Source organism: Myodes glareolus, chromosome 13 (genome assembly GCF_982192425.1).
Source record: "Myodes glareolus chromosome 13, mMyoGla1.1, whole genome shotgun sequence".
In the NCBI taxonomy this organism is placed as follows: domain Eukaryota; kingdom Metazoa; phylum Chordata; class Mammalia; order Rodentia; family Cricetidae; genus Myodes; species Myodes glareolus.
This window is the reverse complement of record NC_142038.1, coordinates 13,108,140-13,132,574: the sequence shown is the minus strand read 5'-3', so window position 1 is coordinate 13,132,574 and position 24,435 is coordinate 13,108,140. Positions and strand designations below refer to the sequence as shown.

General features: G+C 47.8%; 1 protein-coding gene across 2 annotated transcripts in view; it reads right to left on the bottom strand.

Annotated features, from left to right (window-relative positions):
- The window catches only part of Ctif (cap binding complex dependent translation initiation factor), a 256,126-nt gene that overhangs the window by 37,213 nt on the left and 194,478 nt on the right, over positions 1 to 24,435 (bottom strand). The window lies entirely within an intron of this gene.

Below are 24,435 nucleotides of genomic sequence, written 5' to 3'. Positions count from 1 at the left end.
TGTCCCACAGATCAGCAGTCCACTGCTGAGGCCCATTTTAGGTCCTGTACTAGGCTCAAAGTGGAAGAACAACCCTGCCCACTAGTAGCCTAGCAGATAATAGGAAAATGTTATTTTATTATTATGTTATGTGTGTGCATGATGTGTGTATGTGGGTGTGTGTGCCACAGTGGGGAGATCAGAGGACAACTCGATGGAGTCAGTTCTCTTCTACCTTATGTGGTTTTAGGGGATCAAATTCAGGTCACCAGCCTTTCATGCAGATGTTGAGCCATCTTGCCCACCCAATAGGAGAATCGAAGGTCCTCATTCACTCGTCCACCCATCCACCCACCCACCCACCCATCCATCCATTCACCTGCCTGGTGCGGGAGAATTATCTGTATTCTGACAATCATATTTTAATAAAACGCTGATTGGCCAGGCAGGAAGTATAGGCGGGAAAACTAGACAGGAAGTAGAGGTGATGCAATGAGAACAGGAGAATTCTGGGAAGCAGGAAGCTCCCTCCGCACTCCTGCGCAGACCACCGAAGAGACAGGATGTAACCTGCCCAGCTGAGAAAGGTACTGAGCCCTGTGGCTAACGTAGATAAGGATAATGGGGTAACAAAAGTTGTAAGAGCTAATAAGTAGCCTGACCTAATGGGCCAATCAGTTTATAACCTAATGTAGACTCTGTGATTTACTTTGGGACTTGCTGGCTGTGGGGTACCTGGGCGGGACAGAAACCCCAACAAGCCGGCTCTCATGTTACACCTGCCCACCCATCTGTTCATCTACCCATCCACCCACCTGCCCGCCCACTCACTCTTCCATCCACCCACCCACCTGCCCACCCACACACCCATCCACCCACCCACCCATCCATCCATCCATTCATCCATCCTTCTCTTAAGAATATTATTGTGCTACATGCCAGGCAATATACAAAGGGTTAGGGTAAAGCAAGTTCACCCTGAGTTATTGACATAAGATAGATAGGTTAATTGCCATCAGAAGATTCTGGAAGAGTGATTTTAGGAGCTCAGAAGTAGGAATACTCTCAACTGGAAATCAGAGCCTAGATGAAGGCTGGGATTCTGAGATGCAGACTTCCGAGGACAGTCAGATGATGGAATGGAACCGGAAGGAGACAAATTGCTAAGAGCCGGGGAGGGAGACACAGGGAGTCGGTGGGGGAGTTTCAGCTTTGTAAGGTGAACAAGTCTTATTAGAGATTTCTTGTACAACAGTGTGTACTTAACATTTTACATTGGCACGTGGTACATTTAAGATGGTTGAAAATTGTATCATTTTATTAAAAGTGAAAAATTAAGGCTTTCAGTCTATGAAATATATACCTCAGTTCTGAGGGAATCATGGTACAGAACAGGAAGGGGAAACTGAAATTGAAACCAGGCGGACTTTATGAAGAAGTTAAGTCAAAATAAGTCAGTAAAAGGTTGTTTTTAAAGAGTGAATCAAAAGCCAGGAAGAATTTTTGGAAGAGAAGATATTTAACTTTTACTTTTTAAAATTAATTTTGGCTCAATTCTAATTTTCAAATGCAACCTAAATGATATTTTTATAGTAGTAGTTAACTAATAATGCAAAATAAAATTACTAAAGGCTGGTTCAGACTGCGAGAAGAGGACAGAAGACTGAAAAGCAAACATCACTTCCTGATTTATACTGCAAAGATTTTTATGTCATTGTTTTTTTTCCTCAGCTTGAGTATCAGGGAAATATACGGAAAAGTATGCCCTGAAGAATACTTGAATTGGGTACTCCACTGAGGTTCCTTCCTCTCTGATGACTCCAGCTTGTGGCAAGTTGACACACAAAGCCAGCCAGGACAACAGACCTTTGTCAACTCCACACACAAACGCATCACGAATGCTAAGTCACACCCTTCCTTTCTCATTTATTTCTAAGATCTCACATTAAGAACATAAATAACTTTAAAAGTCCTATAGTCTTTACAAATTCAAACACATTAAAATTTTAGTAACCAATTTCTTTTAAAATCCCATGTCTCTTCAACTATGGGTCCCAATGAAATATGTTCTTACTTCAAGAGGAAAATATCAGCCCAGTCACAACCAAGGCAAAACAATTCCAACTGTCCAGTGGCTGGAATCCACTCATGAACTTCTAGACTCCTCCAAAGGGCTTGGGTCATTTGTCTGGCTCTGCCCTTTGCAGCACACACAGCTTGTCTTCTAGGCTCTGGCTGGCTGTACTCCATTGCTGTTGTTCTAGGTGGTCATCCCATGCTACTGACATCTCCAAAATACTGGGGTCCCTTGCTGCAACTGGGCGGCACTTTCACCAATAGCCTCTCATAGGCTCTTCTCATGGTGCTAAGCCTCAATCTCTTTGCATGACCCCTTCAGTCCTGGGCCTTCAACTACCACTGGGGTTGCACCTTCACCAATGGCCCTTTCTGGCCTCTCTCATAGTGCCAAGCCTCAGTTGACCCTTCATGCCTTCGAAACCAGTACCACCTGGGTGATGCTTACATATTACCAAGTCTGACTGCCAGCACGAGGTACAACCTTGGCCGCCTCTGGAACACAGCTTTCCTGGGCTCTCAGGAAACGCTTCCCAGAAGATTTCACCCCAGTGATACTGGTCTTTTCTTAAGCACTGCTAATTTCTTAGCTCCAGCCGACTAGTATCAAGTATCCCAGCAAAGCAAGATTTGTTTTAGCAGTTCTGGCATCCTGTTAATCACTGCTGATTCTTCAGCCCCAGCTAATCAGAACCACGGAATCTTAATTCAAAATAACAAAATGGCCCTGATAGAGCCTTTAACCTTCCCTCTGAAACTTCACCAGCCAGGCCTCCATCCTCTGCACTGCTCTCAACGTTCTTATCTTCCAAGCTCCACAGAACATCCTACAGGGCACTTAGCTCAAAGGCTCTTCTAGCCCAAAGTTTCAAAGTCCTTCCACAATCCTCCCCCAAACAAGGTCAGGTCTGTCACAGCAATACCCATTCCACAGGCACCAGTTGTCTTAGTTAGGGTTGTATTGCTGCAATGAAACACCATGAGCAAAAAGCAAGTTGGGAGGAAAGGGTTTATTAGGTTTACACTTAAGCATCGCTGTTATCATCAGTGAAGAAGTCAGGACTGGAACTCAAACAGGGCAGGATCCTGGAGGCAGGAGCTGATGCAGAGGCCATGGAGGAGTGCTGCTTACTGGTTTGTTCCCCATGGCTTGCTCAGTCACCTTTCTCATAGAATCCAGGACCACCAACCCAGGGATGGGACCACTGACCATAGGCTAGGTTTTCATCCATTGATCACTAAATAAGAAAATGTCTTACAGCTGGATCTCATGGAGGCATTTCCTCAGCTAAGGCTCCTTCCTCTGATGACTCTAGCTTGTGTCAAGTTGACACACAAAACCAGCCTGTACAACTCTCACCTTCAAGGGCACCTTCACCCACATGTATATACCCACACTTATGCAAACGCACATAAAATTTTAAAAAAGGTTGAGGATATGCTGAAAATTTGAATATACTAGGTTAAGTAGAACATATAATTACATTTGAAATTATGTGAGTGGGTTGCATTGTATTTCTAGCAGATAGTGTTATCCAAAATCTTAACTAAAAAAAAAAAAAATCAGAAAACCATCACCAGCTAAAAAAATACAGGAAAGAACACAATATAGATAAAACTGGAAATTAACTAGAAGATAAGAAAGGAAATTACATACAAAAGCAAGAAAGAAGAATTAGAAAAAATTTCAATATGAAAACAAATATGGAAGAGGTAAGGCATAACAAAAATCATGACTATGTTAAGTTGACAAACACAGTGAAGAATGCTTCAGAAAAACAAATATCAGTGAAGCTTACTGAAAAGGAAAGAGATCAAAGTCAGAAGAGATTAAAAGACCTGAGCTAAAATGAAGTTATGAAAGAATAGCCTTTATAGAGAGTCTCTAAAGTTACGGCTCTTTAATAGGTAAATTCTTCCATTGAGATAACTGTTGTCATTTGGAAACAGACCCAAACACAGGAGAAAATGAGCTTGCCAGCCAATCACCGACAACAAAATCTCCCAGTAAGTTAAAAAGAAAGAAGCGTGTTCGCTGACCTCTCTAATGTGAATGGATGGGGAAGTCCTAAATGAAATGCCAGCAAATAGATCCATTATAACCAAGTAGACGTTCGTCCCAGGAAGGCTGTAATGATTTAGCATCAGGAAATAATCTATAAATGCAATCTATTACATCAAGGGCTCCGACTGAAAAAGAGCAGCAATGCCCATGGGTAGAAGGGAGAGAGAAAATTATTAGATTATATGTATGAAAAACCCATGAGAACCCTCTAATAAAGATTAATCAGAGTTTAGTAACTAATTAATGAGTATTTAGATATTAAATTAATATATAAAAGTCAACAGCTTGCTTTCATGACACAATTTACCAGAGAGATGTTTTAATGATCAGAAGCTAATTTATTAAATCCTAACAGAACTTTTGTGTGTGTGGCAAGGGTACTGGATATAGAGACTTGAAAAAAAAAAAAAAAGACCCAAAAGGTAATTTGAAGGAATCATAGGGAAAAGTCACTAGTCAGGACACAACAAAATTGGAAAGGGTTGTATTACTTTTAATTTATTCCAAAGCTTTAATAATTAAAAGGCCATGGAATTGGCGAAGCATGGACAGCTAGATCAGATAACACAGAAACAAATTTGGCATCCACAAGGGTTTATCGTATGATCCCCTGGGGGCCACGAATCAGAGGCGGACGATGCAGCGTTCACTTGAGCAACACTGCAGCCACAGCTGCCTAAAATCAGGGAGGAAGGGATCTACACTCTTAGCTCATTCAGACCCTAAGAATAAAGAGGTGGGATAAAGAGGCAATTAAGAAGAATAAAACCCCGAAGGTGCAATGGAATGAAATCACACTTTTGGGTGGAGAAAGGTGGGTTTAGAGCAAGGCAGCAGAGTTTGCTTCAGAACTCTTGGGAGGCCCTGGGGTTGGGGGTGGGGCGCAATAGGCCTTCAGGAAATAGGACAGAGGGTAACTGATATACAACAGCGGTTATCACCCTACGGGTCCCATGTCAGATATTCCACACCTCAGATATTTACATCACAAGTCATCACAGTAGCAAATCACAGTTAAGAAGCAGCCACAAAACCTATTTCATGGTTGGGGTAACTACAACATGAGGAACCGTATTAAAGGGTTGCAGCATTAGGAAGGCTGAGAATCACTGAGATATGTATAGATGTGTATATGCATCTATACATATGCACACACACACACACACACACACACACACACACACACACACACGAGAGCTTCAAGCTTGTAATGGCTCTAAGCTCATCATAGACAAATACAGAGGACATTAAAGGGGCAAATTGCAAATTACTGGTCAAAACAAAGATTGCCATCAAACATGTGGAAATGGCTGTGCACAGTGACTCATTCCTATATGCCTATAATTCGAGCAATTCTGAGGCAGAAGCAGAGGATTCACAGAAAGTTTTAGATCAGCCTGGGGTACACAGTGAGATCCTGCCTCAAGAAAACCTCCCAAAGCGCACACACTTAATTCCAGTTGCAGATAAAGGAACGAAAATACATGTTTACCCATCTGCTATATCAGCAAAAATTTAAAGATGGCAACCATCAATGCTCATAAGGATTCGAGCGATAGGTATTCTTTTTGTTTTATTTCATTTTATTTATTTTTTATTTATTTTGATACAGGGTTTCTCTGTGTAACTCTGGTTTGTCTGTCTAACTCTGTAGACCAGGCTGACCTTGAACTCAGACAATTGCCTGCTTCTGCCTCCCGGATGCTGGGACTAAAGGAGCTCAGCCAGACACAAGCATTCTTATATATGGGCAGTATACATTTTTCCTAAGAAGCCTTAATCAAGCCTTCAGAGTTATCTGGCAATTGCACCTCTGGGTTACTATGATAAAGAAAAATGAGAACAGAAAAGATCCTCTTAATGGGCCAGCAAAGGCATCAGTGAGTAAAAGGAGCTTTCCTACAAGTCTGGCTGTCAGCATTCAATCTCTGGGGTCCACACAGTAGCAGAGCACTGTTTCCTACACGCTGATCTCTGACCTTCGCATACAAGCTAGGACATGCACATGCGCGCATAAACACACACAAACTAAATACAATAAATGTAAGTGCTATCTTGAAGCAAGCTTAATATACATAAAAATCCAAGAATCTAATCATCCAACAAGGCAATGGTTAAGTCAGAGATGACCCATGCACTCACTGACACTTGCTTATTGGCCAGACATGGTGACACATGCCTTTCATCCCAGCACTTAGGATCAGAGGCAGGTTGATCTCTGTGAGTTTGAGGCCAAAGTAGTCTACAAAGTGAGTGAGCTCCAGGACAGCCATGTTTACAGAGACCCTGTCTCAAAACAAACAAACAAAAAACCAAAACAACCCCCCCAAAAAAACCCTTGCTTGTGAAAAATTTACAAAAGCATGGAAAAATGTTTATCTAATGTTAAATGAAAGCAGCGAATCTCAACTGTGTGTGCTACATAATTTCATCCACGGATACCGTTTTTTAAAAGAACGGTCCAGAATGTTTAATATGGGTGCTTCCAGATAATGAGAATGTAGGTGGCTTTTATTCTTTATTTTACAATTTTTTATAAATTTCTCTCCATAACCAGAAAAACTGGTACTGACTGTAACGGTGCCTTTCCTTGCTCCTCCCCACCCCCAACTCCCCACCCTCGTTTTTTTCTTCTTAAAAGTAGGACAGTGGAAGTCTTGGGGTGATTGGCAGCTGGCGCTGACTTCCACCAGGCGGGGCCTGAATAAGCCTCACCTAGAGGCCGGAGCCTAGCCTGTGTCTCCTCCTGATGCTTAGAGGTTGCCAGCTTCCCTCTACACAAAGAGCCCCTTTCTGCCAGCTGAAACTGGCCTGTCCTTGGTTCTTGACTCTGCCCCCAACCTCAGCCTCTTGCATCCAAGAGCAGCAAGGGGCCTCAGTTCAGGGGCAGTCATTTCAAAGTCTGCTATTTGGCTCTAGGTTCTCATCTGACGGGCAGGCTCCCTCCCAGTAACCCCTGGTGTCTTTCCCCAAACTTTAAGGCTACCATTTAAGCCCGGTTTCCTGCCTAAAACTATTTATTGACGTACTGCTATTTCCTGCACCAGCCACATCAATAAGCCCTGAAAGCCATTCAGTGTCTCAGGTTTCTCAAGGCATTCTGGGAAATTCTTCCCACTCTGGATAACCACACGAACTCTGGTGTGGTAGAATTCTGTGGCCAAGCCAAAAACAGCTGTGTACAGGCAGAAGGGGAAAAACACAGCTCCCCTACCCCCTCGACCCCTGTGGGCAGGCCAGCCGCTGTGGGGAGATGCTGCTGGGAGAGACCTGGCACAAGGACCACGGTGTATTTTTGCACTTCCTGGGATTGACTGGCAGTCCTGCACCCTGCACACTCACCACCATCCTGGTCTCGCTTTTTTTTTTTTTTTTTAAAAAAACAAAAACAAAAACAAGTGACCAAGGGAGATCTGTCCATTCAAACTGGACTTCCCCAGCGGCTGCCATGTTTCTGTTCACAGGGGTACTGCAACATCATCCCCACACCCCCACTTCAGGGAGGGTGGGTGGGAAGGGAGAACGTGGTCTTTTAGTAACTGTTGGAAGGAAGTTTTTGGGTTTTTTTTTTCCCCTTGTGAGGTTGGGATGGATGTGGGAGAGGTAGGTAATGGGGAGTTGTGTGTGTTGGGGTGGGGGGCACCTAGAGGCTGTCCAGCATCAATAGCTCTGCCATTCTCCTGCATAATTGGTGGAGGCTAAAATGAATTATTTGATAGATTTTTTTTCTATTGGAAAGAATAAAGACATTTAAGTCAAATTCACTTTTTTTTTTTTTTTTTTTTTTTTTTTTTTTTTTTTAAATCTGGCTCCAACTTTCTCTTCCTCCAGAATTCTGCTCCAAAGTCTCCTCCTCAGAGAGGCTCCCTCTGACTACCGGCCTATAGGAGCAGCTGCCCTGCTCCTCCTTAGCTCCCCCTGGCTGTTGTCGTTGGACACGGGGGCCTGAACATGTTGCTGACCTGGTGATTCTTAGTCAGGAGTCAGTTATTTTCCCACTCTGGAGAGTGTGATAACTTAGATAACTCACAGGGAGGGATCCAAGCCATGCCTCTAGGATGGTGCCTGACTTGTGGGAGGTGTTCAGTCACTGGGGACCCGACAATTCACTGCTCTGTGATAGGTGACCAGATGCCTCTTCTATGAGAGCCCCAGGCTGCTGTTGCTTCTCCTCCTCCTCCTTCTTTTCTTTTTCCTTCTTTTTTTGTTTTTTGAGACAGGGTTTCTCTGTGTAGCTCTGTGTAGTCCTGGAACTCGCTCTATAGACCAGGCTGGCTTTGAACTTGCAGAGATCAACCTGCCTCAGCATCCAAAGTTCTGGGATTAAAGGTGTGTGCCACCACTGCCTGGCTGTTCTTTTTCATGATGCGCTTCTTTCTCACCCAAGATTCAAGAGTAGAAAGGTAGGATGGGGGCTGGAGAGATGGCTCAGCGGTTAAGAGCACTGACTGCTCTTCCAGAGGACCTGGGTTCAATTCCCAGCACTCACATGGCAGCTCACAACTGTCTGAAAATCCAGTTCCAGGGGATCTGACACCTTCACACCAATAACACATAAAATAAAAGATAAATAAATCATAAAAGTTTAAAAAAAGAAAGGTAGGACGTTTGCCCAGCTCATCCTTTCTTTTCTTTGTGGCTGTTACTATCCTTCTTTCATTTCTTGTCCCCATCTCTATGCCTGCTTGCCAGGGCCAACTCACAATGTATTTCACTTTTGTGGGTCTTTTACAATGGTGTGCGCCCAAAGGAAGACAGAGCCCCTCTCTCCTACTAGCCAACCTTGGAGTGGGGTTGCAAATGGCCCTGCTTGTCACATGGCCCTCCTTCAGACCAATCACTATGCATATGGAGCCACTGATTGGTTAACCACTGATTGGTTAGTTAGTCCTAGGTCATACAGCCTTTTAGGGCAGGGGACAAAAATGTCCTATGACTTAAGTCATATAGCCTTTTTATGTAGGTCTACAGGGTGCCTGTAGGCCCCTGGACAAAAGACAGACAATAATGCCACTGCATACACAGACATCCAACAGGTAGCTGTCACGTATGCCTCAAACTCTACTGAACATCATCTCAAAACCTTTATGTGCTGGTCTAACTGTGCGAAAGGACATTAAGGATGATCTTGAATCTGTTCTAAGCAGCAGACACAAAAACCACGGCCCAGATGCTCCTTTAACAACTGGAAACATTCTCTGTGACCGATGGCTCCTGGTACTAGGATTGTGACTACTCTCTCCCCAACACTAGCCTCCAGGGTAAGGGCATACATTGGAGCTGGGAACCGCCATCAGCCACTTCCAGATGAATCTAGATCATTCTAGAGACATTTCCAACTGTCCTGGGCTGTGAGGGCCCAGACTATTTCAGTTGGTGAAATCAGGTCAGGTAGGCTGGGCTCGGCTGATGGCAGCAGGGCGGGGGAGTGGTGCTGGGGTGCAAGAGAGCGGGAGAAGCCGAGAAGCGGGGCTGATTCAGTGGGAATTCTGTCTCACACTTACGCAGGCGTGAAGCCTCACTCTCAGGCAAGGGGAGCCAGCACCTGCTGTGGTTGTGGCCTTGAGAAGCCCTCAGCAGGGCTGGAAGCTCAACAGGAAGAGGGGTGAGCTGTCTGAATACCACGATATATGCTCAGCTAAGGTGACACCTGCCTTGGCTCCAGGGAAGAAAGACATAGGGGCAGGCTGCCAACCCAGGGCATATAGGGCTGAAGTCCACAGACCAGAGGGCACCTGTCTCACTGCCAGTCCAAGGTGGATGTGACTGTCCTATTGTGTGCACTTTTTTTTTGCTTTTGAGACAGGTGTAGACTCTGTGTAGCCCTGACTGTCCTAAAACTCACTCTGTAGACCTGGCTGGCCTCAGACTCAGAGGTTTGCCTGCTTCTGCCTCCCGAATGCTGGGATTAAAGGCATGCACCATCACTGCCTGGCTCTGTGGTTATTCTTATGGTGCCTTTCCCATGCTTAGCTGGCTCTACCGTTTGGCATCGCCTGGGCCTGGGGTGCAGGTACCTGGGTCTGGCTACTGTCTGAGGTTGGCAGGATGGAAGTCTGGATCTGCTTCCTAAGCCTCGCTTTTTCTAGTCCTAGAGGATGACTTTGAAACAGGCCTTCGCATCAACACGGTGGCGGTCTACCCCCATCCTGCTCTGCCTTCCAGGTTCCGTGAAGAAAGGGCTGAGTTGCTGTCTCTAGAATCGGGATTTCCTCCCTCTTGGGCTCTCATCTTGTTAGGAGAGTAGCCAACAGCCCAGGGACAGGCCTAGGCCAAATAGGTGAGAGTTAGCCTTCCTGCCAAATTCTCTGCGGGGATGTGAGGTATGTGTGTGTGTGCGCGCGTGCGCGCGCGTGTGTGTGTGTGTGTGTGTGCACGCGCGCGCATGCTCTGAGAGAGCAAGCCAACTACAAAATAAAGACAAAGCTAGCCGATTGCTATCTGTGTTTCTGCATTTTCATCTATATGATAGGAAGCTTGTATCCAAAGACAGTGAGGCACTGGACTTACGTGACAGCTTCTCTGAAAACAAAATTGTGACAATATCCATATTTTATAACGTGAGAAACTGACTCAGGCAGCAACCAAGTGTGGACAGAGTTTTCTGTATGAGGCATTTTGAGTCGGGTAGGAATTCAGGTTCTCCAACTCCCTTAGACCTTCCCAGAGTTTTCTCTGAGTTCAACCTGCACCAGGCTTTACTCAAGGGCTGGATCTCCAACCCCAGGTAGAGATGTTACCTGGAGATCTGCTGCTATCCTAGGCCACAGGCCTTGCCCTGGAAGCCACTGGCAACTGAAGGACTTCAGAAATCCTTTCAGTGCAGCCCAATTACTGCTGAAATTGTCCAGAAGGCTACGGGTAAAAATAGATGATTATACAGGCGTTATTAAACTATTTATAGAATTTGAGAAAACCCCTTGTAATGCTCGTGAAAAGATTTGGCGTATACTGGGGATTCCAGAATGACTCAGTCTTTAGTCCAAATCCACCCGTGACATTAAACTCTACCGCAAATGAAGTCTTCAAAAGTCAAGCTCACAGTTACAAGGCATTATCCCTTGATGAAGATCCAAAGGAAGTGTACACATCTTTGTACCAAGCCGTATCCCAGAACGTTTCCCGGGCAACAGTTAAGCAACAGGCATGGGTGAGGCGCATAGAGGAACAGCTGGGGGAGAAAAAAAGAGGGATACAAAGTCTAGCAGGCCTGGGGAGGGCCAACATTTGCATCTGTGATGTTGCTTTGTGCCAGTGGATGTTGGTTGTGTCTCTGGAGGTTAGGGACATGGAAACCATTGGTGTGTGGGTACGTCCCTTGAAGACACACGTGACCATGCTCGTGCTGGCTCCACCTGAGCAGTCTTCTGCTGCCACAGGCAATGTGTTCGTTTGGTCCTACTCAACTGAACTTGGTAATGTTTTGCCCTGTGTAGTCTGGCAGGGTTGGAGTGGACACAAGGGAGTGTTCAGGCCAGCTTGATGAGGTATGAGTTCTAGTCTGAAAACCAGATAGACTTTCATGTGATTCCCCAGGAATCATGATATGTAAGGGTAGTTGGTGGGTAGAATCATAATTCCCAGTTTCCAGACTCCTAGATCCCAGAGACTGGAGGATCTGTTTCATAGGGCTGAGCATACACCCTAGACCGAGTTTGGAAAATAAATACTACTGGTGAAAAAAAAAAAAAACCATGCAAACCACTGGTGTGTCAAAATACATAGTAGAGTTTGAAAGTCGAGAGGGCCTGGAAAAGACTCCTCCCTGTCGCCAAGAGTCTTTGAACAGAGTCTCCCAGGCCTTGTGTGAAAAAAACAGGATGTTGTGTAACAGTGTCCCCAGCTATGGAAACAGTCCATCCTTTTAGGGAAGCTCCTTAAACAGGAAGGCTAACAACTCACAGGGGCTTCAGGAAGTCCCTGAAACTGACCAGATTAGATTCAGTAGGCACTTCCCTGCCACAGTAAGCACCAAAAGCCAAGAGTCCCTCTGAGACTGGGAACAGAGCTGCAAAGACTCTGAGACCAGAGCAGCTGCCCTGAAGGAGCAGAAAGCAGCTGAGCCACCTGGACAGGACACTCTCCAACCATGCAGCTGCCTGTGGGCTGTGCAGGGTGCTCCAGGTTCCCAGCTTTATGAGCTGTCACCCATGCTGGGGTGGACTTCAGCGATGCAGCTGTTTTTGTTACTTCTGCTCCTGTAAGTAACCCCAATAAACTGAGTCACCATTGATTCACCAAGTTGGACTTTGGTGGCATCTGTACTTCAGTCTGTGGTGGACTCCCTATCTGGAGTGAGTAGACATGGGTGTTGTGTCTCCTCAGGAAAATTCTGTCACACAGCAGAGCAACAGAGGCAGACATAGAGAGGATGACAATCACTAGACCAGGTAAGACAGGAACTGTTGTTAGGGCTGCAGAGAGTCGGACTAGCACATGGTTGTTGGTACTGGGGACTTAGGGTACAGAGTCAGCTTGAAATAGGGGTGGGGTTAGCGTTAGTTTTCGTGTGCATCCTCTATCAACCTTAAAGCTTTTTGGGTGTCTTATTTCTCCTTGCCCCTCTCACGGATCTAGCAGAGCAGAGCCAGGATGGTGGAGACCTTTAGGATAATTCTGATGATGGATGTGCTAACTGAAATAACGGGAAAGTGGCCTGCTGCTATGCACTCTGGGTGCTGGGGACTTTCTCCTTTAGCCCATGAGAAACTGACTCCATGTTATCTTTGGCCACTGTCTTCTCCTTTCACAGCCACCATCTTCTCTAAGGAGGGCTTTTACCCTTGTTGCTGACTGCTCTTTTGCACTGCCCAGGGCCCAGTATGAAGCTACCTACGTGTGTGCTTTTTTTATAGGCTCAGTGCCTGCCTCCTTCATGGGACCTGCAAACTCCAGGGAATTCGATCACTGTGTTATGCGATAACACCCATCTAATGTGAAGAACACAGACCCTCAGCAAGCGTTGTTGCATTAACTAGAGGGTGAACGTATGGTGGTGTGGCAATGGCAGTCCCAAGAAGGGAATATTTCTGGACAAGAGCGAGGTAGTTTTCTAAGTCCCTGTACTACAGGATAGTTTTCTTGCTTAGCTTTGGTAAAACATCAGAGAAGGCAGGACAAAAACTAGTTGATTTTGGCTTTGAGCCATTAAAGATTTGTGTGTGTGTGTGTTTGTGTGCGCGCACACACATGCCTTTGCATTTTACCTTCATATATGTCCGTGTGAGGGTGACAGATCCCCTGGAACTGGAGTTACAGACAGTTGTGAGCTGCCATGTAGGTGTTGGGAATTGAACCCAGGTCCTCTGGAAGAGCAGCGAGAGCTCTTAACAGCTGAGCCATCTTTCTAGCCCAAGAAAAACTTCTTAGGAAAACATGGCTGCTGGAGTAGGAAATTTGTTCCAGGCTTCTTCAGGTTTCTACTTAGAGTAGTGAATATGGAGGAGAGGCCCCATTGAGTACCCATATGGAGACCTAAGCAAGAAGAAGGAGGCTCAGAGATCAGAAAGGGGGTGTTGTCCTCACTAAAAGATGTTTCAGTGAAGGGACCAATAAACATCTTGGGGTATTGTGATCTCTGAGCAAATAATTCCCCTCGCTGGGCCTCAGTTCGGTTATCCATAAAATGGAGCTGATGGTGTGTATCCCATCGGCCCCTTAATTTGTTGTGAAGACCGAACGGGGCAGCAGATATCAAATCATATGGGGAGAAGAAGAAAAATGCTCAGCAAAGCTGGGTGTTCATCTTTATGGCCAGAGATCACACCTCGCTCACCAGATTCTCAAATCCCAGCTTGGCTTGGCCTTTTGTGAGGTCCATAGCTTAGCAGACACAGTAAAACAGACCTGTGACTCCATGCTGCATGCTGGCACCATTTACTCTCTCCGCCTGCCCAACCAGGGTGCCTCCTGTCAGGACACTCGCTAAGGGGTGGGAGGCTCCATCTGCCTCCCAGCAGCATCATTGACACTGAAGGCCAGGTTCACAGTTTCCTGTGGGGAGCTATCCAGTACCATGGAGGCCTCTACATATCTGATGCCAGTCAGAGCTCTTCTCATCCCCTCTAGCATAGTATCTGCTAGGGACACAAGGGCACCAGATGGAAACCACTGCCTTGCACCACACTGTGACCTGGTCCTCCACGACTCATGTTGAACCTTGATGGCAGATCAGATGCTATGCTGCGAGTGGGGCCTTTGAGCACCGGTTATCATGGGACTGTAGCCCTCCTCACAGGGGCAGTTAGGCTTGTGAGAGCTGCCTGTCAAAGGGGGTCCACCCCATACTTTCTTTGCGCATTAGCTCACTTGCCCTTCAGTCTTCCCGTCATCTGATGAGGCAGCATGAAGCCCACAGTAGTTGCTACTGCCTCCTCTTGGAACTGCCAGCTCCAGAACCACAGACTAAATAAATTTCTGTTTCATTTTGTTACACCAACAGAAAGCAGTCAGACACACTCCCACCCCATGTTTTGGAACGCAGTAAGTCTTAGAAGTAGTTGGTAGGTAATGTTGAGCATCACACCCAAGGAGGGAACTTTAATCAATGTAAGTTCATCCAGGGACACCTGGAAATTGTCGTTAGAAACAGGAGGGCTGCATGGACCATCTCCTGGCATGTCTAGTAAAGAACGGTGTTAGAGTCAGCCCTTTGGGATTAGTGGAGATGACCTGCCCTGCAATCATCCTAGAGACTGTGACTATTTTCCCTTCTGCATAGGTGGCCAGTACTGAATCATGACTTTTTGAAAGACAGAAGCCCTTATGGGTGATAAACCCGAAAACCAAGAGAGTAAAACGCAAGCCTGGGCTCCGGAACCAACAGTCTGGGTTTAGGTTGTGATGTCAGCATTGTGAAGGCATCAGCTGTCATGGCTCCAACCGTATTTTTAAATGTGAACAGCCTAGCATGCTTAGCACTACCCATTTGGGGGTGCTTTGGACAACACAATTCAGTTGCCTTTACCAGATGATGCTGACAAATGCCTCCCACACCAGTGTCCTCAGATAAAAATAACTGCAACTCCCTCAGAGAGCTGCGGAAGAAAGGGGCAGGAAGCTGGAGGGATGGGTAGTGTCTGGCACCTTCTGGCCCTGCCTGCCCCTGGTGATGCTGGCTCTGCCGCAGGCAGAGGAAGTGCTGGTCCCCATGGCACACTGTGACCGTGGGCAGAGGTCTGGTGACTCCTTCCGTGTGCCATCAGCTCTGCCCAGCACAGAGCGCTAGCTTACTCAGTAATCACCCAAGGACAGGGCACAGAGCACTAGGTGAGCTTGGCTGGGCCAGGTACCTGGCCTTGCCGAGACCCCTCTGCTCAGTAGTTTATAAAATGCCCCCTGCCATCTCTCATGGGAACTCCAAAAGTTCAGCCCCCATCTTAGAGGGAGACAGGGCCTCTTCAGTTAAACAAAGGCAGGCCTCCCTGGGGTGACACATCAGTGGGATCCCTCTGGGGGGTATCTCTCACCTGGGAATGCCACACCTGAGCTCACCTTGTCAGCTGTACCATTAGAAGCAGGAATGCTTCTCCATGAAGTTACCACACTACAGGATACATATCCATGGCAAGTCATAAAGGTTCCGCTCGGTGGATTAGAAACCTGCCCTTCTGTGAGAGAAGCAGACTCCAGGCAGTAGACTCTGAAGGGAAGAATCCAGAGGCTTTTGTCTCCCCTTGGGGAAATGATGACAGAAAGCCTTAGTGTCTCTGGGGGCACTTTGATAAGGACACATTTTCCTCAGGTTGAGCCCATCTGATGCCAGCTGTCATGCAGGACCCCAAGCCACACTTCTTAGTAAGATTAAGGCACTAATTCCCAAGTCCCCTCATTCCAGCAACCTCAGGGATTTCGGGAGGGACTAACGCATATACCACATACATGTAAACAGGCAACATGCTCTGAGTTCTTCCTGGCAAGATCCAGGTAGCTGTGAGATACACAAGTCGGAGTGTGTGGGGCCATAGATACAAAGTGCCATCAGATGATCAGGTGGCCTCTGCCTTATACTCATTCAGATGAACTTTCCGCTGGAATGGCTCCAGACCAGCCTCCACCTCCACAGACTCTCACTGATCTGAAATCGTACAGCATGGTGAAATGTTTGGCATTTTAGACACTAGGCTGTCATGGGTTGTTTCTCTGTCAATCCACAGTTCGGCTTACTTACAGCACAGGAGCCATGGTACATGGCTGAGGGCTGCGGACACCAGATGGCTTGGCCTTTCCCAGACTGAGACAGTCTACAGCTCATGCTTGGGGGCTGATTCCCATCTCCCACCAACATTCAGCTCTTACACAAAGAGACGGGGTTTCTCTTAATAGTCTGAGGTACTCCTCATGTGGAATTCCTCACAAGGGAAAAGGGACCTGTACTCAGTGGAGAACTTGATCCTGGGGATCCCGAAGATAGCAGTCTTGTTAATCTAGATTGGTTTGTAGGGACAGAGCCTGGGGAGTACAGGGACTTCTTTACGAGCCATTTGGTAGAAACCAACATCAAGTAAGATATAACTGTGGGGGACTTCCTCCCCATCAGGCACCCTCATCACGTGGAAGAATTCACACAGGATTCCTTGAATATAGTCCTGGCTAGAATTACAGGCTCCCTGTGCTAGCTCATGAGCCAGCTCACGTCTCAAAAACCACAAGTTATCATGACCTCGGGAAACTGCGCCCGTGAAGAAATCAGGTTGGGTTGAAGCTAAGACATATAGCAACGTACAGGGGAATGCCACTGGGACCTCCGCACCTGAGGAGAATGTCAGTCACGTGCACCCCTGGGTAAGCATCTGTGCTCCAGTGAGCTGTCCACCGAGAAGCCATGTTTCACAATCTGGAAAAACTAACTTTGCACTGAGGACCAAAATAGTGAGCCAGTACCTGCTTCCAGTCCGTGGAATGACAATAACATCTATTTACACAGGAAGTGAAGGCAAGACTACCCACTTAGGATTCCCATGCTGTTAGGGATTCCCACCCAGGACCGAAGCCAGCTTATCTGGAGTGTACAAGCATCCTCTGCCCACCCATCCACATACCTACCATCCCCCATCCCCCACCAGTCTCTCCTTCTGTGAATGTTGGTGAATCAGTCTGGTGCTTCTCTCTGTCAGGTGCCAACTCTAATGCAATATATACAAGGAGCCCAGGGGGAAGGAACGTCCTAGGCTGTGTCCTGAGATCTGCTGAACAATCAGGAAAGCCTACAGAGTTTTGACATACTTGGGTCTGACAGGCATCTCCAGAAGGCATCTGCTTCAATCCTACCTGCTTTCAATCATTTTAGGTGCTTTGTAAGGATGGCCTAGTTTTAAAGCTATTCTGGGATGAGCATCCCTAAACTTCCCTCTTCATTCCTACTGTCCCTGCATGCACCATGTCAAGAGGTTGACTACTGAAAGGCCCATCACCAGGCTTATCCAGAGCTACCTCCTGGCCCCACAAGCCTTCCTCTACCCTGGGGAGGCCATTGGAACCCTGGTTTGTCAGATGGAGGATTTGTTGAGAGTCTTAGCTTTGCAGTCGTGTGTCCCTTAGCTCTGGTATGGAAACCCTTGTCCTTCCATCTTGACTGTGCTGGATGCATGTCCCTTGTCCAGTGTGACTCAACATTGTTCAGAGTTCACCTCTGCCTCAACTTTGTACCTGGCTGGGAGGGACAAACCAGCAAAAGGAGCAGCTGGGAGTGGGAATGGGATAATTGAGGTAGGACAGCTGTGGTACTCCCTTGGGGCCCGGAAGACATTCTTTGGGCCATTCATCAGCAGGACCAAAGGATTCTGAGGTAGTCTAGATGTCCGCTCTCTTCCAGAGGGACAGAGACGTGTGAGAAAATCTGTATAGAGCAGGAGAGAAGGAACAGGTGCAGAAGGGACCCCCAACTCAATTTTGCTAGTTTTTTTTCTTTTTTCTTTTGAGACAAGGTTTCTCTGTAGCTTTGGAGCCTATCCTGGAATTAGCTCTTGTAGACCAGGCTGGCCTCGAACTCAGAGATCCGCCTGCTTCTGCCTCCCGTGTGCTGGGATTAAAGGCATGCGCCACCACCACCTGGCTTTGCTTAAGTTTTGATCTCTCTCTGCCAGGACTATGTGCGCGTATGTGGCTAGAGATCCCTCCAGAACCCATCTGGAAGCCGAGCCGAGCAGTGTGGTACTGTAGACATCTTCCACACACTTAATCATCTCTACAGTACTTTCAGTCCCCAACATGTGGAATGGGGGGTAGAGGTAATTAAACTAGGAATTTTGGCCATTTTGAGTAACTTCATTTTTTTTTCTCACTATTTGTGCAGTGACATCAAAGAAGTATTTGGAAGCCAGTTTCAGGGGAAAGTAAATGAAGGTGAACTTCAACTGGGTTATTTATTTAAAAAAAAATGCACTGGAGCCTATGGCTACCCAGCATGCTATCCCTTACCCAGGCACATTCATTGGTCAGTATTCCTGTAGATGCCCAAACTTTCAAACACTCATATCCTTTACATAAAATGACATCATATTCATGACTAGCCCATGGCATCCTCCTATATACACCTTAAATCATTTCTAAATAACATATAAGGTCAAATCTAATGCCTACACATCACGTTGTTACAGTATGGTACATGGGAAATTTAAGTTTTGTGTTTTGGAACATTCTGGAATCTTGAAATTTTTTTTCCCTCCTTGCAGTTGTTTGAACTGCAGAGGTAGACTCAAGGATGTCGAAGGCCAACTGCATTCTGTTTACTGAGAGAGCGTCATGGAGGCAGGAAACATTCTGTCAGAAATACAGAGGGGAAAATATAGTGGGAGCTAAATACTTAATCTTATTGGCACCACAGGGCAGAAGCCAGGGTTGTAATGGCTGTGGGGACAGGCCTGAGTTATTTAAAGCCGTGGGGGCAAAGATAGCCCTAGGCGCCTATCCTGTGCTCTAGGTCACTTTTCTGGAAGCTGAAATCTAAGCCTCACCAAGGAATGGAATGATAAAATGACACTATTTTCCTATGAAATGCCAAGAGGTTTGGGGTGACAGGGACTATAGCCTGCCCCTACTGGTCCCTCTATTGGAGAAGCCTCAGTCTGGAAGGGCTGTGAAGTGGCCCCCATGTGCCCTCTGCTGGGCCAGCGGGGAAGAGGGTTCGAGGGGAGCTGCAGCCCCTTGCCTCTTATTTGTGCAGGGTCATGGCCCACTCGCTGCAAACTCTAGGCGACAGAAACACAGCTCTGTTGTCGAATGAGAGGTTCTCTCACTAGCCCTTGGCCTTGGGAACCACAGCTAGACTCTTGACTTTAAATGCTACCTGATGGTTTCTGGGGTCTGTTCCTGCCAGACCCCACCTCTCAACACCAGGCCCCGACCCTTCAGCCTGTCCTTTTTGCTCTCCTACCATCCTTTCCTTGGAACTTCTCCGAAAGCCTGCAAGCCAGTTCCCCACCACACACCCAAGTCAATGTACCCCAAGCTTCCTGACTACTTCAACCCAGCGGCCTGAGCGAACCTGTCGATCCTGAGCCAGATCTCCATCACAATCCCTACACATTCCATTCCTCCAGCACTGAGACACGTCCTCCTGGCAGCCTGCAGATCTCAGGTCCGGCTACTGGCCTCGCTCCACAGGACAGGCACATCCTGCCTCAGGGCTTTTTGCACTGTTGCCACCCCCCCCCCAACCCAAAGTTACAGATTCCCTGCGCACTTGCTGTAGAATAAGAAATGAGCAATTTGCTTATTTATTGATCCCTTGCTTCCATCAGACATGCTGTTTGGTCTGTTCTGCTTACTCCTGACTCCCTGTATAGCCCAGGGGGCATGGCACACAGTAGGCCCTTCATAAATATTCATGGCACGTCCCACAAACAAAGTCACCTGAAATGTAGTGAGAGAGAAAGAGAGAGAGAGAGAGAGAGGGGAATGGACCCTTGAAAGGAGGCCAGAAACAACAGAGAGAGCTGAGCACCCAGTGAGGGCACAGACAGACATTAACGGCCTGGGTTGAACAGGAAGGGCTCGAGTGTGGAATCCCAGGAATCAGAAAATGAAGGGGCACAGGCAGGCTAAGCAGGGCTGGCTCTGGGGAAGAGGGGGGGCAGCATATTAAAACTCTGGGCCTCAGGCTCTCTGGGCAAGCCACAAGCACATTCCTGAGTCTGCAAACTATTCGCTGTCACTAAGAGGAGGAACCCCAGGGCGAGCAGGGCTGGGTGAGCAGACGGGTAGCAACCAGCTAGCTGGGATAGGAGTGGGGGTGGGTTAAAGGTGGAAGGCCGCCAAACCCCTGAAAACAGCCCCCTTCCTCCTTTTTTTCTGGCTCTCTGCTTGTACAGCCTTGGAATCTGCCAGTCTGTCCGGAGCTTGCCTTTCATTTATAGAAGGGGGGGGGGGGGGAGGATGGAGAAAGGAGAAAAATGGAGTAAACCCACAAACATGTCTGCAACAGGACATCTGGGCAGATCTCCTCCCTTCTTGAACCTTGTTCCTCAATGCCCAGCAAGTGACTCTCACAGCATGCAAGCCAGCCATGCAGGAGGCCTGTGGAACTATCTGGGACGGTTGTTCCTTTTCACGGGTGTCATCTCCTCTAGAGTTGAGCCATGGTGAAGGGGTGGTGCAGCATCTCCCTTCTCCCCCAGGTGCACTCATGACCTTGCTGACATTCCTGGAAGCACCCTTCTAGGAGCTGAGCTGTTTCTGGTGGAGGTGGTAGGAGACGGCTGAAGGTGGACAGGTACGGGGACTGAAAGAAGGAAGCAGAGTCAAGGGGGTCCTCCAGGCTCTGCAGAACCTGAAGTCGTATTCAGGAACCGGGTGTGTGTGTGTGTGTGTGTGAGTCTGCTCACAGAACTATGGGCAGGACGTGTTTCCCCTCCACGACAGAGCTTGTGACACAGCCCTCTGATTTCTAAGGTGGCCTCGGCAGGCGCCCTTGGCTCCAGCCGGGCGGGGTCTGAAGGGGGAACTTGAGAGGCGGAGTTGGCTGCATTCCTCTGAAATCCCTGGCCTCTGAGAATGAAAGCAGTCGGTCACGTCCTCCGCCTTCCCCTCCCCTCAGCACGTCTGCTTCTCTGTGAGGGACCTGGCCCTCTCACAGCCTCCCCGGTCCCAGGACTTTCTTAGACTTTCTGGAAATATCCCCAGGCCTGGTGAGCTACGTGTGTCCAGGGGGTGGGGAGGGAACTGCTGAGTTGGGCCTGAGCCAAAGGGTTCTGCTTGGCGTCCTGTAGGCCTTGGCAGGCTGCCCTTTGGTGACTAATGCTGGTGGTGTCCCCTACTCACAACGACCCCTGGAATGTGTCTTTCCAGCAAGTCTCCTTAGGCCCCGGGCAGCACCTTCGAGATCCCCCACTATCAGATTTTTGCTCTGTCCAGGTCTGCTGGAGATCACCTCTGTGTTTAACCTTCCGCCAAGTGATCCTAGGCAAGCAAGGCTGGGTCTCAGAGGAGGACGGACCCAGGGTGCCTTAGCTCCTCAGTGGTAGCCTTTCAGCCTGTGTTCACATTTCCAGACTTCCTTTTCCATGGGACAAGCGGTCCAAGGGCAGTAGAGTTCTGTCCTCATTCCTTTCCCATCCTCTCCCCAGCCTTGAGGGCCAAGGTTGTCCTTGTGTACAAATTGTACCCCAGTCCCCCCTTTTGGGTGCATATTCCTGAGTTCCCTGGCCTCTGAACCCCTTGAGCATTATTAAATGTTAGTCATGTGGCCTCTTTCAAATAGCATCATGTCTATGTAAGCCTCATTTATCCTGCTAGGTAAGGAGCGGGCTGGTGGGCCCAAGCAACAGCACCAAGCTTGGGGCTCTGTTGGAAGAGTGTACTCCATCAGTAGATTAATTTGCTAACCTTAGTACAGCCCTGTGGTAGTGGTACTGAGATTATCCCACTGTACATTAGAGGCACCTGGGGTACAAAGAGGTGAAGATCTTAAATTGGCGGGGGCCTGGGGAGGGGCAAAGCTGCCACAAACCCAGGGGTCAGGCTCTTTGTTCTTGACCTACATGCCTGGGGAACTGAGTGGTGCTCAGCGTACCCTCTGAGCTGCCCACAGAGCTTTCTGACACCCAAACCTGCTCTTAGCTATACTTCCAAGCTTCCCTTTTCTAAGGCTTTTGGATATTGCTTCAAGTCCTTTGAGTTTACGTATACATTTTAGAATGTTTACCGGGTTTTTATTTATTTATTTATTTTGCCAGAAAGTCTGTTGGTATTTTGGTTGGGACTGTTGAATCTAAAGATCAATTTAATGCTATGCATTTGTAATCCCACCGCTTGGGAGGCTGAGGCAGGACAACTGTGGGCAGGAAGTCAGCCTCAGCCATACAGAGATCAGCTACTAAGTCCTAACATCTCCAGTCTCCAGTCCATGAATGTGGTTTGTGCCTGATTTATACTTGATTGTGTATCTAATGACAAACCAAAATTCAAATTCCTCTTACAGTTATTCCAACCGGCTTCCCGTTGAGTCATTGCTTATTGTTGAGCTTATTTGGGGGCCAGTGTTGTGCCAGGCCCTTTACTTGCATTATTATAATTTAATTTCTGCAGCAACCCCACAGAGTATTCTTCTCTTTCTTTTTTTTTTTAATTGATTTTATTGCCCATAGAGTATTCTTATTCCCCCCCCCCCACCCCCATCACCCAGGAAACCGAGGCTTGGAAAGTATAAGAAATTTACCCAAGATCTGGGATTTGAACCTAGGTTTGCTATTGTCCACCATATTGTAGGAAGCTAGAAATCAGCCCATCTGTCCCTAAACCCAAAGAGAGTGAGTCCAGGCTTCTCCAACCCTTCCCAGCAGGAAGCACAGCGTGAGAGAATGGGCTACGAGGAGCTGCACATACCAGACAGGTGTCAGGTGTCAACACACCTCCACGCTTAGTGTTGCACTTCTGCATTTGCCCAGGGACTTTTTATTGGGCGGTTAGTCTGGGACAGTTTTGACCATCATCAACCAACTTCATGACACGATTGTGCTCTCTACCGTCGGAGTCCTCTGGGGTAGCCTGCACCTCCAAGGGGGATGTCAAGTTCACCTCCAGCATGCCCCCAAATCCAAGGGCTTCTTTTGGTGTCCCCCTTTGAGTGTGGTTACTGTGTCTCAGTCATGGCCATGGGTCTGGTGTTTTGTCCGTATAAGCCATAGACATATATACCCCTCCCCCCAGTACCTATGGGTCTTATCTACGAAGGTTGCCTGCCCTTCACCTTCTGGGCTCCTCGGACAGTTTCCCAGACCTTTGGTTCTGAGACCTCCTTGGCAATGTAGCTACTGCGGGCAGGTGTGTTGCCTGGGAGGGGTCCAAATGCTCCTGGTGGGGTCCTCAGTTGTGTGGGCAGACAGGATGAATACTGTCTCCTGATTCACTGAGAGTGCCTAAAGGCCCCACTCCCATTGCTTTAGGCCATTCTGCTCACTTGTAGGTGGGGGAAACTGAGGCCAGAGGTGTGAGATGGCACATCCAGCCAGACTCTTCCCAGGAGTGAGGTTCAGAGTAGAACGCAAACCTCCTGAATCCTGGCCGGAAACACTGGAGTCTACCCTTGTTCAGCTTACCGTAAGAGCTGGGTAAATAAGTAAGGCCCTTGGAACGGGTCCCTGAGCAGGGTCCTAACCCAAACTATATTATTGCCTTCTTTCCTATTACCCATTTCTGCTCTGGGGAAAGGACAAAACTAAAATTTGCCTTTTTTTTTTTCTCCCTACAGGCTAGAGGGTGAGCCACCTAAATGCCCTCTGTGGGAGTTTTCATTCAGAGGCCGGAAGTTAAGGACTCTTAGCTCTTTTTCATGGACAGAGGGTGGCTATCCCTTTACCTTCCACTCAGGTCTTGTCTTTGTTACTCTTGGGGAGATTCCACATGCTCCGGACTGTCAGACTTGCCGGCCCTCAGCACCGTGCACCCAGGATCACCTGGTCCTGAGCTTTCTATATTGCCAGGGCCTCTCTGGAGTAAGGTACTGTGGTGGTTAGGGCAGGACAGAGAAAATACTGTTTCAAGCTGAGAGCCACTAATCTGAACTGCAAAGGAGGAACCTCTGGGAGCGAGGCAGACAGGGTACAAGCAGCCAGATGCATACCCGTGAGGAGGCAGACCATGTGACCAGACAATAGTCCTGTGTACCTCCCTCCCAGGGTGTAGGAGGGAGACCTGGAGGTCAGGGCCAGGGTTAGGGCTTGCCATGGCCTTGTTTGGTGGTTGCAGTATTTAAGGGTCCAGGAAGCAGTTGAGGCAGAACGGCTGCTCAGCCCAAAGTGTGAACGTGGCTACTGAAGCGGAAAACCAAAAGGAGAGGCCTTCTGGAAGATGTGGGGCCCCTCCCTTTCCCTTCCTCC